Source organism: Asparagus officinalis, chromosome 1, assembly GCF_001876935.1.
Source record: "Asparagus officinalis chromosome 1, Aspof.V1, whole genome shotgun sequence".
Classification (NCBI taxonomy): Eukaryota; Viridiplantae; Streptophyta; class Magnoliopsida; order Asparagales; family Asparagaceae; genus Asparagus; species Asparagus officinalis.
In genome coordinates, this window is record NC_033794.1 from 74,584,561 (window position 1) to 74,601,830 (window position 17,270).

Sequence of the window (17,270 nt, forward strand, 5' to 3'; positions counted from 1 at the left end):
AACCCACAACCCTAAATTATACTATGAATATAAATACACTAAGCTCAATAGGATGTGTGTGAACAAAGAGATAAAATAATATAAACTCAATATGAAATCTAGCTTATGAAATTAAGAACAAACTTATAAAATGCTAGAATTGAGTTTAAGGAAACTTCTCTATAGATGACAAGAGAGAGAAAGGATGATCTCCACTTGCTCTTGTGAAATTGAATTCACAAACTCAAAACACTCAAATGCTTAAAAGCTTATAAACACACTTTAAACAAACTTAAACCCTTGATTAAAACTTTCTTAAACTTGTTTTGAAACTCTCTTGGATTTTTTAAAACTGAGGTATAAGGGGGTATTTGATGAGGAAGCTTGATGGGATGCACAATCATTAATAGGCTTATCAATTTTTGGTGCATTATGACAAAATTGAGCTAAATGGCCTTTAAGACCGCAAATAGAACATTTGTGAATTTTGTCATACATATGTGCATAGTGAATAGGTTTCTTGGAAGAATTAACATTAAACTTTGCACATAAGTCCATAAGCTTTTTATTATTTGCAATACAAGTGTTTAATGTTGAATCTAATGTAGATATATGTTTTCTCATTTTATTCAACTCATCATTGTGCACACAAGCATTGCTACTAGAAGTAGAATAAACAAGATTACTCATCATAGATTTTAACTTATCTACTTCTAACATAGCATCACGTTTTTCATGAAGCAAACTAGCATTTTCAATTTTCAAATTTTTATTGCATTCTTTAAGAATTATATTTTCATTTGCAATAAAATTAAACTTAGTAGCTAGTGTTTCATGAATAGATTTTATATTAACATACTTACTTTTTACATCAATATAGCTATTGTGTAATTTTTCAAACTCAAGAGCAAGTTCATCAAAAGTAATAATATCATCGTTATCGCATACCTCACTAGGGTTATTACCTAGTGGTATTGTACATGGGGATGAGGCTTCCTTAGAGCTCAAAGCGGGATTTTCCAACGCTTCTTGAATAGCCTCCAATTTTCCTTCATGTGCTTCAATAAGTTTCCATAAAGCATAAAAAATTAGCAAATTTGTTAGAAAACGATGAGTGAAAAGCGCTAATCAAATATTCTAACAAAAGTTTATTCATGTTAAACAATCTTTTGTCATTTTCACACCATTTGGATTTTTCCAAAATGGGAACAACATAGACATCCTCAATAATTTCCCATAAATCAAATTGATTAGATTGAACGAAAAGTTTAAATCTAATACGCCATTATGCATAGGGAAAAATATCCAAACGAGGAGCAATATTAATAGCATATCCTAAGCAAGATGAATCATTCATATCCATAGAGATGAAATGCAAGAAACACAATGTAATCAAAATTAGATTAGCACAAATACAATAACTTGGATCTTTAACTCAAGGCGGTTAGTCCTTAAATCAAAGAGCACAAAGCTCTGATACCAATTGTTAGACCCTAGAGGGGGGGTTGATTAGGGTTTTATGCTAATCTAATCTGATTAAATGCCAATTAAAACTTATTAATAAGTTATCCTAGCAAATATGAAATACCACAAGATATATAAGCTAGGATAAGCAATGCAAACAAAGAGATATATCCTATATGATGAATATGTATATATGCAAGGATATATAAACAACACGAGGGTAAAATAAACAATCTACTCAAGTGATAGGGTAATATGATGAGCAATACACAAAGGCGATATAAGATATGAAAACAAAAATAAGAACGCCAATGCAATCACAAACAAAACGATATGATCACGGAGTTCGGTCCTCACGACCTACGTCTCCGCTCCTCACCTCGAGGAGATCTCCACTATCACAATCGGGTTTTCTACTTTTACCCGAACAACGTTTACACCTCACAATATAATCACTATGCAATCACACTTTACACACTAAGTGTTGATCGTAGCCCGTGTCCTCCTCCTCAAGTGCTCGGTTACAACCTCTCCCTAGGCACGTCAACTGACGCCACTCCTCTTGGATTCGACCCCGTCTCTCACCACACACTTCTCTCGGTGTACAAGTGTATTACAAGTGAATCCTCACAATTAAGCACAATATAAATCAATGATTGTTCTCTCTAACAAGGTGAGAACTCAATTAAGCACAACTCTAAGTCACTAATCTCACAACCCAAAATTATACTATGAATGTAAATACAATAAGCTCAATAGGTTGTGTGTGAACAAAGAGATAAAACAATATAAACCCAATATGAAATCTAGCTTATGAAATTAAGAATAAACTTATAAAATGCTAGAATTGAGTTTAAGGAAACTTCTCTAAAGATGACAAGAGAGTGGGAGAAGAGTGAATGCTCAAACACCAAAGGATGATCTCCACTTGCTCTTGTGAAATTGAATTCACAAACTCAAAACACTCAAATGCTTAAAAGCTTATAAACACAGTTTAAACAAACTTAAACCCTTGATTAAAACTTTCTTAAACTTGTTTTGAAACTCTCTTGGAATTTTTAAAACTAAGGTATAATGGGGTATTTATAGCCTCCCAATACCTCAAACAAAAGCCCAAACCAAAAGACCAAAAACCCCTCCAACGGATACAAAAAAATAGCCGTTATGGGCATTCTGGGAGCTGGGAGGTCGACCGACCTTTTTTTCGGTCGACCGCTCGCACTGTACAAACCTGAAAAAGTTTCAGAGACATTTCCGGTTGACCGGTCCGGTAGACCGGAGTTACTGTAGTAGTGCGCAGATGTATTATAAAATCAATTTAAAATAGTAAATGAACTCCAAAAATTATGAAAATATTTGGGAATATTCTAGACATGTAGAGTAACATGTAAAAGAAAGAATTTCTGAAAACTCTTTTCCCAGTTGAGAGAAATAAATATTTGAACACAAATTTACAGTTTCTGAAAAACTGTTAACATATACGATTTTGTAAAATCAATTGGCATAGTAAATAAACTCCAAAAATAGTAAAAACTGGAGAAACGTTTCTAAACATGTAGATAAACATTTCAGAGAAAGAATTTTTCAAATATCACTTCCCATTTGCGAAAACGCATCAGTTTTGTAAAACATGCACGATCAGAGAAAGAATTTTTCAAATATCACTTCCCATTTGCGAAAACGCATCAGTTTTGTAAAACATGCACGAACATGTGCACGAACGAAAACGTGAATTTGTAAATTACTTTAAACATAACAAATCAATTCCAAACTTGATGAAAGTTTGAAAAATGTTTGAAAATGATATTTTGAACATGTTACAAAAAGAATTTTCCAATTTGCATTTCCAAATTGTGAAATCTTATTATTTTGCAAAAGTGTTCAAAACATGAAAAAAGTGATATACATGAAGTTTGATGAAAACATGAAAAAAGTGATATACATGAAGTTTGATGTTTTGACATAAACAATGTTTTGAAACTTTGCACAATGATTATATAGACTTGATAAAATATGTATATGATTATTGTTAAGTCTATAAACTGAGAATATAATATTTAAGCTTAGAAACCAAATACGTGTGTGTATAAGATATTGAGCTTAGAGTATCTAACACACATAATATAAAACCTAAACTAAATATACCAAAGCTTGATCTTGATCTTCAATAGGCTTGACTTGATATATTTGCGGATGAAGCTTGAACTCGATCTTTAACTTGAATTGCATAAGCTTCACCAACATTCTGCCAACCTCCTTTGGATATGATCGTTGAAGCTCTATTCCATCCATCCTCCAACATCGTTGTTTGTCTACAATACATAGGAATGCACAAACACTAGACAAACAATATTAGTAGTAAATTGTTTGTAAATCATCATCAAAACAAGAAGGCCAACAATTTTCTCTTTAGGCAAAATGACAAATGCATAATTGAGCCATATCAGCCGTATCGGTTTGCTCGCCAGTTCGGGTACGACCAATTATATGTTGGGAATCCCCGGAGTCATCTTGCAATTGTTGGTAACATATACGAAGGAGCTAAGGCCTGGTACTACACTACTGCAGGTTGCACTGGAGCTACCTTTAGGTTACCCCATAAGACGACCAATTCCCTTTCATCTATTGCTTTTTGTAACTGGTATCATACAGCCTCCAAGATACCTGATTACAGGTTGAATTTGTCGGGGCTACGGGAAATTAGGAAGATGTACTCATCCAGAAGAGGGGCCCGGGTATCTTGTTTGAAGGGAATCAATGAGTTCTTATCCTTCGAAGGTGACACTGAAGGAGGAGGAGGAGAGGGAGATCTGGGGCCGGAGAGTGCTCCAATAGCAAGCCCTAAGGCTGCTGATACTTCAAGAACCAAGGCAGCTGGAAAGAGGGTTGTTACCGAAGATGAAGAAGTTCAGTACGAGAAACGTGCTCGCAGGAAACTGTTAGTAGACCCTCCTGCTGAGAAGTTGATGGCGGATGCTTTTAAATCCGCCGGTGGAGAGGAAGAACAAGAACCAGCTGCTGCAAGTCATCATGATCCCACAGGTCCTCATTCTGGGGGTGCTACATTTTCTGAAGAATTGTCTTCTCAATGTCCTTTAGACCCGGAAGAGGGTGGAGATGAATCCCTGATTGGGGATATGGAGGCCTCTCCTGACATTTCACCTTTTCCAGAGCTAGCTCCAGGTGTTACTTCTTCATCTGCAGGGGCACTGCCTGCAACGTCTCCATTTGAAGGGGTTAAACTGTCTACAGGCGAACTGGTGACGGATGAACTTGCAAATGTTAATGAGAGTCAGTCTCCCGCTTCCTCTGCACTATTGCCACACTCATAGGCTGTTATCCCTAGTCCAACGACTGGCGAATGACTAAAGTGGATACGACTGCGAATTCTCCGGGACTTCCAGCTGTAGACGATGACGAACCGTTAGACTATGAGAGCTCATCTCACCATGATGATGTTGATGAGGAGGAAAGTGATGGTGACGATTCCGCTGGCTGGGCTGATCCGCCACCACCCTCTTCTGACAAGGCGTCTGGTTATCTTCCTTTTTACCCTACTGGTATAAATTACACACTCTGATTTTTCTAGTGTTTCTTTCTTTTATACTGACTGTTCTTTTGTGTAGGTTCTCCAACTCATGGGGTTGCTGATGCATCGTCGTCTCTAAATCCACAAGCAGCAGACGTTCCTCCCTCTGAATCACTGTCGGTGACCACAAGCTCTTTGCCAGAAGAACCTCTTTCGCTGACGATTCCCCTCAAATCTGTGGGGACGGAGTTTATGTTGTGCTCAGCCTATACAGGGGCGCTCATGGCTCTACCCTCCAGTCCTTCACAATTGGACATCACAATGGCTTCTCCGGCTTCTTCCCGATCATCACCCACTGTTCTCGCACCAGGGTCTATGATTTTAGGCTCCCCATCGACATCTCTGATGAAGTCTCTAAGTCCAGTGGTCATTCCTTCCATTCTAAAAGTTCTTCTACGACCGTTGGAAGATATGATGAAGATAGCAATCGAGGAAATCAGTGCTGGACGAGCTTCGTTTGATTTTTTCAAACCAATACTCATGAACTCTTTGAACGGCATTCGATATGTGGATGATGCTCGATTGTTCCAGCATTGCTCCAAAGGCATCTCTCGGTTGGAAAAAGATCTGAGGGCTTTGGAAGAATTGCATCGCGCTGATCTTGCTGCCCAGGCCGCTTTAGTCTTTGATAATCTTTATAGGCATATAAAATTACTTATAGGTCCCTCAGCATAGCTCGGCACAAACCGACTAACCAACGAGGCGACGACATTGACGAACCGCACGCAAGCAACGGGATACATCCATTCGAGCGTGGAATCAAGCCAACAGTTCGGGGAATCAACGAGTCATTCAAACAAGAGCGGACTTGGATGAATAATGACCAAATCAAGATCGGTTTCGGACTCTAACTCAGAACTGGATTTACTGCCAAATCAGGAATCCGACTTACTACCAAATCAGATCAATGAATCAGAATCTAAGTCAACCAAATCGCAGACAGAACCGAGAAACGGATACAGCACAAAACGACAGAAAAACGGCAAACCCAGAGGGGCTCGGCCAAAACCGAGCCGCCTCAAGGTGGCTCGGCCAAAGCCGAGCCACCCTGAGGTGGCTCGGTGGCCGAGCCACTTCCTTGGTGAACCAATCCCCCCCGGCTATTATTTCCTTGGTGAAATAATACCCGTCGTACTGCGTAGATCCGACCGGATCTAGATCTCGCGGTGGTCCACGGATAAACCCCGGCGCAGGCGAAGAACCCACAAAGCGAGTGATCGCAAAACAGGAGCTCGCGATTCGTTCGACAAACAAGGAAACAAAGTTGTAATTTTTCATTTCTTTTTATTTGATTTTCGTTGTAACCGGATCTTATAAAAAGACCGGATCTTTGTAATCGATAAACTATTACAAGAATTTGCAATGGAATCAATGATGAAGAAAGACACGATTTTTCCCGGGAACAATCTGGCGACCACAGTGGGAGCCACCGATCTCGCTGCCGAGATCGTTGCGTCGCAGCCGCGGATCTCGATCCCGGTCGAGGAGGAGGTCGAGTATGAGTTCGACCAACAAAAGTTCGAGGAGCATCTATCATCCTCGTCCGGATCTACCTCCCCTCACAAGTCCAAGAAGTCCAAGAATTTCTCCTCCAAGAGAAAGGCTCGTTGGTACGAAGACGTCGAAAATACCAACGAAGATCTCGCCCCGTTTGATGCCAAAGTCGCATCGGGTGAGATTCCACCAAATCCCAACCAGGTCGGATCTGCTCTGGCCAACCCTTCTGCCACAGGGGGCGTGGTGACTCTCTCGAAGAGAGCCCGCCAAAGGCAACGTCAACGCCTTGCGAAACAATTCGCAAAGGCCATGGAGTCTGTTGACGGGATCCGCTACAACGCGGATCTGAAGAACAAGAGAGGCAAAAAGCCTCAACAATCGATGAATGGTGGTTCCTCCAAGCTGCCAACAATGGAGTGGGTCCGTGTCAAACGGAACCGATCAACGCTGGAGGAACGCATTCGCAAGCGCCGCGCACTATCAGCGCAGGCGCGGGCTCAAGCCGAAGAAGCCCGTAGTGCTTGCACAAGCAAGAATCCTCGTGCAGAAGGCCGAGGAATTGAAGAAAGGAAGAGTGGCCAAGAAGCCTCCATCAACCCGCCAAGTGTGGAGGCCGAAGCAGCCTCCAACCAAAGTTCAACCCCCGGCGAAACAACCCACATCGCCGGTAATTCCAGCAACTACTCCGGAAGATCCCGCAGGACCATCCCAGAAAAGGAAGTCAGTCTTGGAGCGCCTCGGTCCAATTCCCGATGAAAAAGGCAAAGTTCCAATTCAGGAACGTTTGGGCCCGCTAAAGAATCCCCGAACCACTCAACACGCTGGGGGTCGCCGCCACCTCCAACATGACAAAGAGACCAGGACAGCTACGTGCACCAACTTGCGCATCGAAGTCCAGGAGCCCGCCTAGAACTCACGCCCAAAAAGGCATGTATCGAGGCGCGTGACTTTTGAAAGCCCTAAGAAGGCAGTTCCCCCTCAGAAGGAAACATTATCGTCTGATGACGATAATGTTATACCTGAGAAGTCGTGCCAACACACGATAGGTTACTCCGATCGTCAAGCAGATGAGTTGTACTATCGTGCTGGGGGTACGAATAAAACCAGGAAAAGGAATCCCCGAGAACAAGAAACTCAGTGCCCTTTTTCCAAACTCATTCGGGCAGTATTGTCTGAATGCAGCTGCATCAAGGCAGTCCCCGAAAGAGTTTCGGTTTTCGAAAGGCTCGGTATCGAAACGTCGAAATCCAGGCCTAGGCGTTTTCAACGAAGAAGAAGGATGGTTGAAGACGGAGAATTCCCGAAGGTCACCACCAACATGACCAGCAGAGGGACGTCGGCGCGAGACAATCTCGAATCGATTCTGAAAGCATCCCGGCCTAGAACCCGTCTGCAGTCCGGAACTATCAAGCGAGCAACTATGGTAGGGTTCGGACAAGGCTCCCTTCAGAAGATGAAGAATCTGATGCCGGCTCCGCAGTCGCATCAGACAATACGGTGTCCAGCGAGGGACAACCCCGTGAGGCACTCATGATAAGTGCGGAGAAAGTGGCCAAAATGCTTGAAGTCGCCTTGGCTAAGCAACAGGAAACTTTCAGGTTCGAAATGCAGATGGCCATGCAAAACATGAGAGAAATGCATGACCAGCAAATCCAAGCATTGACGAACCAGCAAGGCGAGCCAAGTCGTCGTAACCCGGTTAATTTGGAAGACGAGGATACGAATGAAGCTCGTAATACCAATAATCCTCCCGTCAATGCAGGGGGTGGTAACGAGAATGCTAGTGAAAACACAGATGAAAATCTGAAAATTAAAAATCTCGAGAGCAAAATCAATACATTGATTTCTGTTCAAGAGATGAAGAAAACAGGCATTCCTTGCCCATACCCAAGAGAGTGGGAATCAATCCCATATCCGGCGAAGTTCAACCTAATTAACTTCACGCCGTTTAATGGGATGAGTTCCCCCACTCAACATTTGATTTATTTCAAATCGCACCTGGGAGTTATCTCCGGCAATGAGCCTCTGATGGTGCGGTCATTCGTTGGCACTCTTCGCGGAGCCGCCTTCGATTGGTATCGTCGCCTCAAGCCAGGCAGTGTGAACAGCTGGGACGACATGGATACCAAGTTCCTCACCAACTTTTTCGACGACGACACAGAGATATCCATCGGATCGTTGCTAGACGAGAAGCAGAAAGACGGAGAATTGGTGGACACCTTCGTCAAGAGGTTCCGGAACAAGGCGATGAACTGTCGGGACCCGATCACCGAGGAATTCATCCTCCAGACTTGCCACAACAACCTCGCACTGGACGTGTTGGAAGCAATGGGGACAGCACCGTCCAAGACATGGAAGGATCTAAAGGTCCGAGGAGAGCAAGCCGAGCGATTCCTCAGAAGAAAGAAGGCAGAGAGAGGCCAACAGGCGACGAACAAGGCGATGAACTGTCGGGACCCGATCACCGAGGAATTCATCCTCCAGACGTGCCACAACAACCTCGCACTGGATGTGTTGGAAGCAATGGGGACAGCACCGTCCAAGACATGGAAGGATCTGAAGGTCCGAGGAGAGCAAGTCGAGCGATTCCTAAGAAGGAAGAAGGCGGAGAGAGGCCAACAGGCGACGAATTCTCCACAACAGACTTTCGTCCCACGGGGGAAAGGTAAGGCACATGCAAATGCAGTTGATGCTAATCAAACCTTTCAATTGCAACCTCAGCAACAGCAACAGCAGCAGCAGCAACAAGCACCACAACAATCGCAGTCACAATGGCAACAACGGCCTCAGAAGCAGAAGTCTTCAGAGCCAAGATTTCCCAAAGTGTACTCCTTCAAAGATGACGAAGTTCCCGGCATCTTTAAATACAGTATTGCGCATACCATAGAGCGGTCCATCACCCTACCAAGTCGTGCTACCACCTCAAGGATAAGATCCAGGCGCTAATTGATGTAGGCGTCATAACCCCGAAGCCGTCCAAGAATGTTGGAGCAAACGCGGTTTCAATCAGTTTTGGATCAGTGCCCACGGCGTGGTTTGAACTAAAACGCATCACCAAAGTGGGAATGAAAACAGTAAACGACGACCCGCATGGACAGCGCCAAAAAGGACTTGTGCCACATACAGCTCCAAACGGCGAAATCCTCTGGGTTCACCCCGACCTGATTGAAGATGAACAATGGGCCGGGTCGTCATCCAAGAAGAAGTCCAAAGGGAAAGGAAAGTCTTGCTGCGGAGTCTCTGCTATCCCAGGAGAAGATGATGAAAGAATCCAAGCTTTTCCGCTCTCTGAAGAAGAGCAAGAAGTTTTGGCAACCCGAGGCGGAAATGAGTATCACTACAATTATCCACCACCTAGTGAGCAGGGGGTGAATAAACGGGGACCAGCCAAAACTCTTACGGAGATGGGGGTGATTACGAGTCCTACACCGGGAGCAGAGTCTCGACAACAGCCAGTGGATAAATCGAAGGAAAAGAATCCTCAGGAGGTGCAGAATCCGAAGCAGTCTCGTTTCAGTCGCCCGATTGGAAAAGACAAACCGGAAAGCTCGAAGACTCCGCAAGTCTTCGATATAATGGCTCAACTAGCTAATATTCCAGCACGGATAACGCTGTGTGAATTGCTGTGGCTGTCCAAGGAAACTAGGGAGGCTTCGCAAGAAGCGTTGGCCAATTCAGAGGTGTTCCTGACTCAAGTCAAGCCGGTACCTAAAAATTCAGAACCGCTGAGTCAACAATGCAACATAGCGACCAAAAACCTTCCCTGCATTACTTTCACCAAAGAGGATATGCAGACGAAGAATTCGAACCACGATCGACCGCTATACTTCATCGGGTACATCGGCTCCAGCAAAGTCAACCGAATCCAAGTGGATCCGGGTTCTGCTGTGAGTATTATGCCACTTCGCTTGATGCATTTCCTCGGGATTCCAGTCAGCAAGTTGGCGTCCACAGGCATCAAGGCCTTTAGGTAAAATCCGGATAAAGTGTCAAATGGGAGATCTGAAGACGGAGGTCACGTGTTACGTGATTGATGCTGAGACGTCGTATAACTTACTATTGGGTCGGCCTTGGATCCATAGTAATGTTATAATTCCCTCGACTCTCCATCAGTGTTTGAAATATGTCGACACTGATAATAGGGTTAAAACGGTGGTCACGGATAAACAACCATTTAAAGGGTATGAGAATTATTTCAATGATTCTCTCCTTTATGGTAACGAATCCGATACTGAATCATCGGCCCAAGGCACGGACAGTGGAGGAGAAGCTGATACCGAAGCCGGATTTGATTACAATGGCGGTTATGTTCTAAATGACATTGTACCCTTTGTAATCAACCTTGACGATGATCAAACATCAGAGGGCAGTTGTAACTGGCAACTTGCCACCAATGAAATAAATAACGATTTAGAGTACTCCCTGTCTCTTGATGATGTGATAACAGAATTGTATGATAATCCTGATTTGTATATGCCGCTTCGGTCGTCCTATGTAACAAAGGAACGCCTCCAGCATTCTTTCGGAACAACCATGATCATCCCGAACAAGATAGGAGGTGCAAAAGAAGTAATTTATGGTAAAGGAAAAAGCTCTCCGTTACCAGATCATTTCCTAAGTGAAGATGAAGATGATGACAAACCTGGTCGGCATTTATCCAAATATAGTCCGGAAGCGCGCAAGCTCATGGAAAAGCAGGGGTACGATTTCACACTCGGAGAAGGTTTATACTCCGATCGAGGTCCTCGTACTCCAGCCAAAGCAGTATATGTACCAAAAGGGAAACCTGAGGATTATTATAAACACGGGCGAGGCTTAGGCTATGTTTCCTCGTCCGATGATGAATGTGGTTGGCAGATCATCGATCAAATTGCTAACAAAACTAAGAACGGATACTCTTCTGATTCTTCAGCCGGGGATTCCGACACAAGTCTAGGGGAGGCATTCAAAGCCCTAATGGTAAACATGACTACAGCTGATCCGTCTACAATGGAGGACGATGATCAAATGCCAACATGGGAAGACCCGTGGGTTCATCACCTGAACATGCAGTATGGTGATAGGTTCGAACAGAGGGAACCCCCCACTGAAGATAAAATAGTCCAAGTTAACATGGGTGACGAGGCCAACCCAAAGCCTATATTCATCAGCGATAGTCTTCCCTCAAATGAGAAGGAGGAGTTAATTGCTCTCATCAGGGAGTATATTGACGTCTTCGCTTGGAACTATGAAGACATGCCAGGGCTCGACCCCAATGTGGCAATGCACCGCCTCGATATCAAGCCGGATGCCAAACCTGTCAAGCAACGGCAAAGACGGTTTCGTCCACAGATAATGGAAGCCATCGAGGCAGAGGTTAAGAAATTGATCGAATCAGGATTTATTCGAGAGGAACAACATCCAGATTGGTTAGCTAATATCGTTCCAGTCATGAAGAAGAATGGTAAAATCAGGATCTGTATCGACTTCAGGGACCTGAACACGGCATGTCCAAAAGACGACTTTCCTCTCCTAATCACAGATGTCATTATCGACAATACATGTGGATTTGAGAGAATGTCTTTTATGGATGGTTTCTCAGGATATAACCAAATCAAGATGCACCCAGATGACGAGAAGCATACAGCGTTCAGAACACCCCTTGGTGTCTTTTGCTACACGGTGATGCCTTTCGGTCTAAAGAATGCAGGCACCACGTACCAGCGAGCAATGACTAAGATTTTCCAAGAACATCTCAGGAAAACAGTCGAATGCTACGTTGATGATTTGGTTGTAAAAAGCCGCAACAAAGAAGATCACATCAAGGACTTGAAGACGATATTCGATCTCATGCGAAGTCATCAATTAAAGATGAACCCCACTAAATCCTTCCTTGGAATGTCCAGCAGAAAATTCCTTGGATTCGTCGTGCGGCATTACTTGGTTGGACAGACGATTTACGTCATTTCCAACGTGAATCCAGTACGGGTATTTATGATGCAACCGGCCTCTATGAATTGGCGGTTAGCAAAATGGGCTCTTCTCTTGTCCCAGTATGATTTGCATTTCAAGCAGCAGAAGTCGATCAAAGGACAAGCGATTTGTGATCTTCTGACGGCAAACCCGATCACAGATATGGCAGAAGTATATGATGACTTGCCGGACGAAACCCACGAGGTTAACACTACGTCGCACCAACAAGTATGGCAATTATATTTCGATGGTGCTTCAAGGTCAGTTAATAGGGTGATAACTCCGGGATGTTCTACAGTTTCCTCCAGAGTTGGAGTTGTCCTAATCTCCCCGGGAAAGCATGTGATGCCTCGAGCTTATTCATTGACTAGTCCGTGCTCCAATAACGTAGCCGAGTACAACGCGCTTCTCATTGGACTCAGTTTCGTCAAAGAGCTGGGGGTCGAATATCTCGAAGCTTTTGGGGATTCTCAATTGATAGTCAACCAAGTCCGGGGAGAGTATGAAGTCAGGAACCAGGACCTGATCGTATACCACCAGGAGGCCATCAAAATGGCAGAATCTTTTGAAGAATTCTTCATTGAATATATCCCTCGTCTCCAGAACGCTTATGCGGATGCACTGGCAGCACTAGCGGTATCACTTGCGCAGCCTCCCGAAACTGAGCTGTTAGTCACAGTGAGGACGCATCAGCTCTGCATACCCATATACGATATGGATATTGAAGAAGAAAATGACGGAGACATTAACGCTAAGGAGGTGAATTCAACTCAAATTGGGTCTGAGTCCTGAGATTGGCGTTTTCCCATCATTGACTACGTCCAGTATGGTATTCTGCCAGGAGACATAAAAGAAAGAGAATCAATCCGCCGAAGAGCACCAAGATTCTTCTATAATGCCGAAACCCATATGTTATACCGTAGAGGGTACGATGGTTTATTACTCCGATGCCTTTCGAACAAAGAAGCAGAAGAAGTTCTTAAGGAAGCACATGAAGGAGAATGTGGTGCGCATCAGCCTGGTCCCAAACTGTATGATCGCATTAGGAGAATGGGATATTTCTGGCCAACGTTGGTTCGAGATGCAATCGAACACGCACGAGAGTGCCACGCTTGTCAGATACATGCGAATTATATGCATCAACCGCCAGAGCAGTTGCACACGTCCACCACGTCATGGCCGTTCGAGACATGGGGTATGGACATTGTCGGTCCTATTTTCCACCCTTCAGTCAAAGGTGATCGATTCATCCTTGCAGTCACAGATTACTTCTCGAAGTGGGCTGAAGCAATTCCGCTTAAAGAAGTGAAGACGAATAACGTCATCAATTTCATCAAGCATCATGTCATATACCGACACGGTGTGCCAAGACGGATCATTCATGACAACGGTCCACAGTTCATAAGCAACGCCTTCATCAGGTTTTATGACAAATTCAAGATTGAAGATGTCTCGTCGACAGCTTATTATCCAGACCAATAAACGAGACTGGGACGATAAACTCGGTGAAGCACTCTGGGCTTGTCGCACCACCATACGCACGCCCACAGGTGCCACCCCGTATTCGCTGGTGTACGGATGTGAAGCTGTGCTACCGCTGGAAATTCAGATTCCATCCCTTCGGATCGCCCTCGCAACAGAGATGACGACAGAAGAACAGCATCAGAAGCATCTCGAAGAGCTTGAGAGGCTGGATGAAAAGCGCTTGGAAGCTCAACAGCAAATTGAGTTTTATCAGGCCAGGATGTCTAGGGCTTTTAACAAAAGAGTCCGACAGAGAAGCTTCAAGGAAGGAGATCTGGTCCTCGCTGCTCGCCGACCAATAATTCTCACCTCCAAGAAGAAAGGTAAATTCGAACCCAAATGGGAGGGGCCGTTTGTGATAGACACAGTCTACTCAAACGGCGCATATCGCCTAATTACTCCAGAGGGCGCCAGGCAATTAATGCCAATAAATGGGAAGTTCCTGAAAAAGTACTATCCCTAGTACATTCAGGATAACTCATTTACCGGGAAGTTCCTCGAAGAATATTACACTTAATATTCCAGAGGATAACCCAAAATCATTGTTTACCACCAAAATCCCTCACTGATCAGTTTCAATTGACAGTGAGTCCACCAAAAGTATCCATCTGGCCCTCTTGACTATTTCCATAGACAAGAGGTCCCCTTTCATTTCGGAGTCCCCTTTCGATAAACGAAAGAACTCCCTTCTCTTTCTCTTTGGTCAAGCCTTCCCATGGTTATAGCCAAAGTTGAAATCCATCTGACCCTCTTGACTCTTTCCATAGACAAGAAGGTCTCCTTTCAGATCAGAGTCTCCTTTCGGTAAACGAAAGAACTCCTTTCTCTTCTCTTTGGTTAAATCTTCTCACGGTTATAGCCAAAGTTGAAACTTCACTTCGATAAACGAAGAACCAATTTTCAGTTTAGATAACCCATCCTATAAAAGGCAAGTTTATCTAAAATTTTCCAGATTCTCGGAGTGGAGATCCCACTTCTAGTTTCTTTTGCGCTGGAAATAGAATATAAAATTCTTCCTTTCCAGAATCAGGGAATAGAATATAAAATTCTTCCTTCCTTGTTTTCCGGGTTCGCCTTCACCCTAAAAGAAGACCGGGAAATAGAATATAAAATTCTTCCTTTCCCGCACCAACCTTTTCTAAGAATCTATCAATCTAGGATTCATCCTAGGAAGTTTATCCCGAATCCTAAGCAGGGATAAGTCTGCGCCTAACACGCGCTGCCGGTTTAGTCTTTTTTCGTAGAAAAAGACACCAGAGTTCGATTCTGGGGTATTCTATCCTGAAACCTAAGTAAGGATAAGTCTGCGCTTAACCTGCACTGCCGGTTAGTTCTTAACCGCTAAAAAGAACACCCGTCCACATATTCAACATTGTGGCAGATTGTTATTAATAACACCAAAATCCAGGCCTTACACGCATGGGGAATTTCATCCTGAATCCTAAGAAAGGGTATGCCGACGCCTAACACACGTCGCCGGTTTAGTCTTTCGCCATAGAAAAAGAGACCAGAATACCAGTCTGGGGTATTTTATCCCAAAACCTAAGTAGGGATAAAGTCAACGCCTAACACGTGTTGCCGGGTAGCCTATTCCCGTAACAATGGTGAAGTCTACATATTCGAAGTTGTAGCATCAAGTCTAAGGGAGTTCATTCCTTTAGCACAACGTGACATGCGGAACGGATTTAGACAATCCGTATGCTAGCCCGACTCAAACGGTAGTCGGTAAAGGCTAATCAAACCCGTTGAAGGCTGGGGGTTAGCCAAAAATCCTAAAGTCAACACCTAACACGTGTCGCCGGGTAGCCTATTCCCGTAACAATGGCGAAGTCTATGTATTCGGCATCATAGCACGAAGTCTTAGAGAATTTACTCTCTTAGCGCAACGTGACATGCGGAATGGATTTAGACAATCCGCATGCTAGCCCGACTCAAACGGTGGTCGGTAAAGGCTAATCAAACCCGTTGAAGGCTGAGGGTTTGCCAAAAATCCTATGAGTATTATGGTCAATCATTTCAAACGGAATGAAGAATCATGAATCAAATGTCAAAGTTTTCAGCAAATAAAATCATACATCAAGCCCATGGCTAAGGATCTGCTGACTAAACTTAGACAGCTTCTCATCATAAGCTTGCCTAAGCTCATCCTGCAACTCGGCTCTGATGGACTCTTCATTGGCGGCTAAAGTCTTCACCGCAACTTCCTCTGTCTCGACCAGCTGCTGCTTCAAGGACTTCAGCTCGTCAAATAAAGCAGTGTGTGTTTGCTGATCCTGCAGCTTTATCATCTCGAGAATACTCAAAGTCTCCTCCTTCTCACTGAGTTCTCGTCGGAGCTGATCTATCTGGGTCTCACAAGAAGCGATGGAAGAATCAAGCTCGTCAAGTGAGGATGATTTAGTAGCAAGGTTAGCCTCAACTCGATCTATTCGGCCCCGCTGCACCTGAATCTCGAGCTCGGCAACCATCCGAGTACTGCGCCATGTCTGTAAGCGAGCATCCAACTCGGCAGCAACAAATGAAGAGGCACCTGCATCCCGGAGCTCATGAAACATCTGAAGCTCACGCTCTAAGCGATCAAGGTCATCAACCATAGCCGTCGCCAGATCCGGACATCCTATGTCCCTAATCAAATTTATCTTGGAATCGAGGTAGGGCTTAAATTGGCGAAGAGAAAGTCCGTCGTGGAGGAGTTTGCCAATTATAACAGTCAGGGAGGAGAAATAAGAGCGGACTTCTACGCTGATGATGATCTTCTCAGGGTCATTCCCCGATAACAACTCCTTAACGAGGACATGAAGCTGAGAAGGAAAGGAGAAATCCGTCAAAAAGCCTTAATAAGGAAATAAATGACATTTTCAGCGGCTTAATTTATACCTCCTTCCCCTTGAGTCGCTGGGGGTAGCGGAGACGTAATGGCTGTGGGTGTGTCAACTGGTGGAGTTGGTCTCACAGCCAGCTCAGTAGGATCAGCCTCGGCAAAAGCTCCTGTTAAACACAGAACAGAATGTTTAGATGCATTACATTATAGCTGCATTAGTCAAAAAATTGTCTAGTCCTATAATTAACTCGAGAAGAAGCACGTACTTTCAAAAGAATCATTCTCGGGATCCTGAGGGAGTACGGGCTCAGGAAACATATCCTCGGGTAGCGGGCCATCGATCTGAGGAGAGTCATACATGAAGTGGAACATAGAAGTGTCTGCAGGCAAACCTGCCTCGTCGAAATCGTCAATCGAAAAATCTGACACAAGGAAATGTAAGTA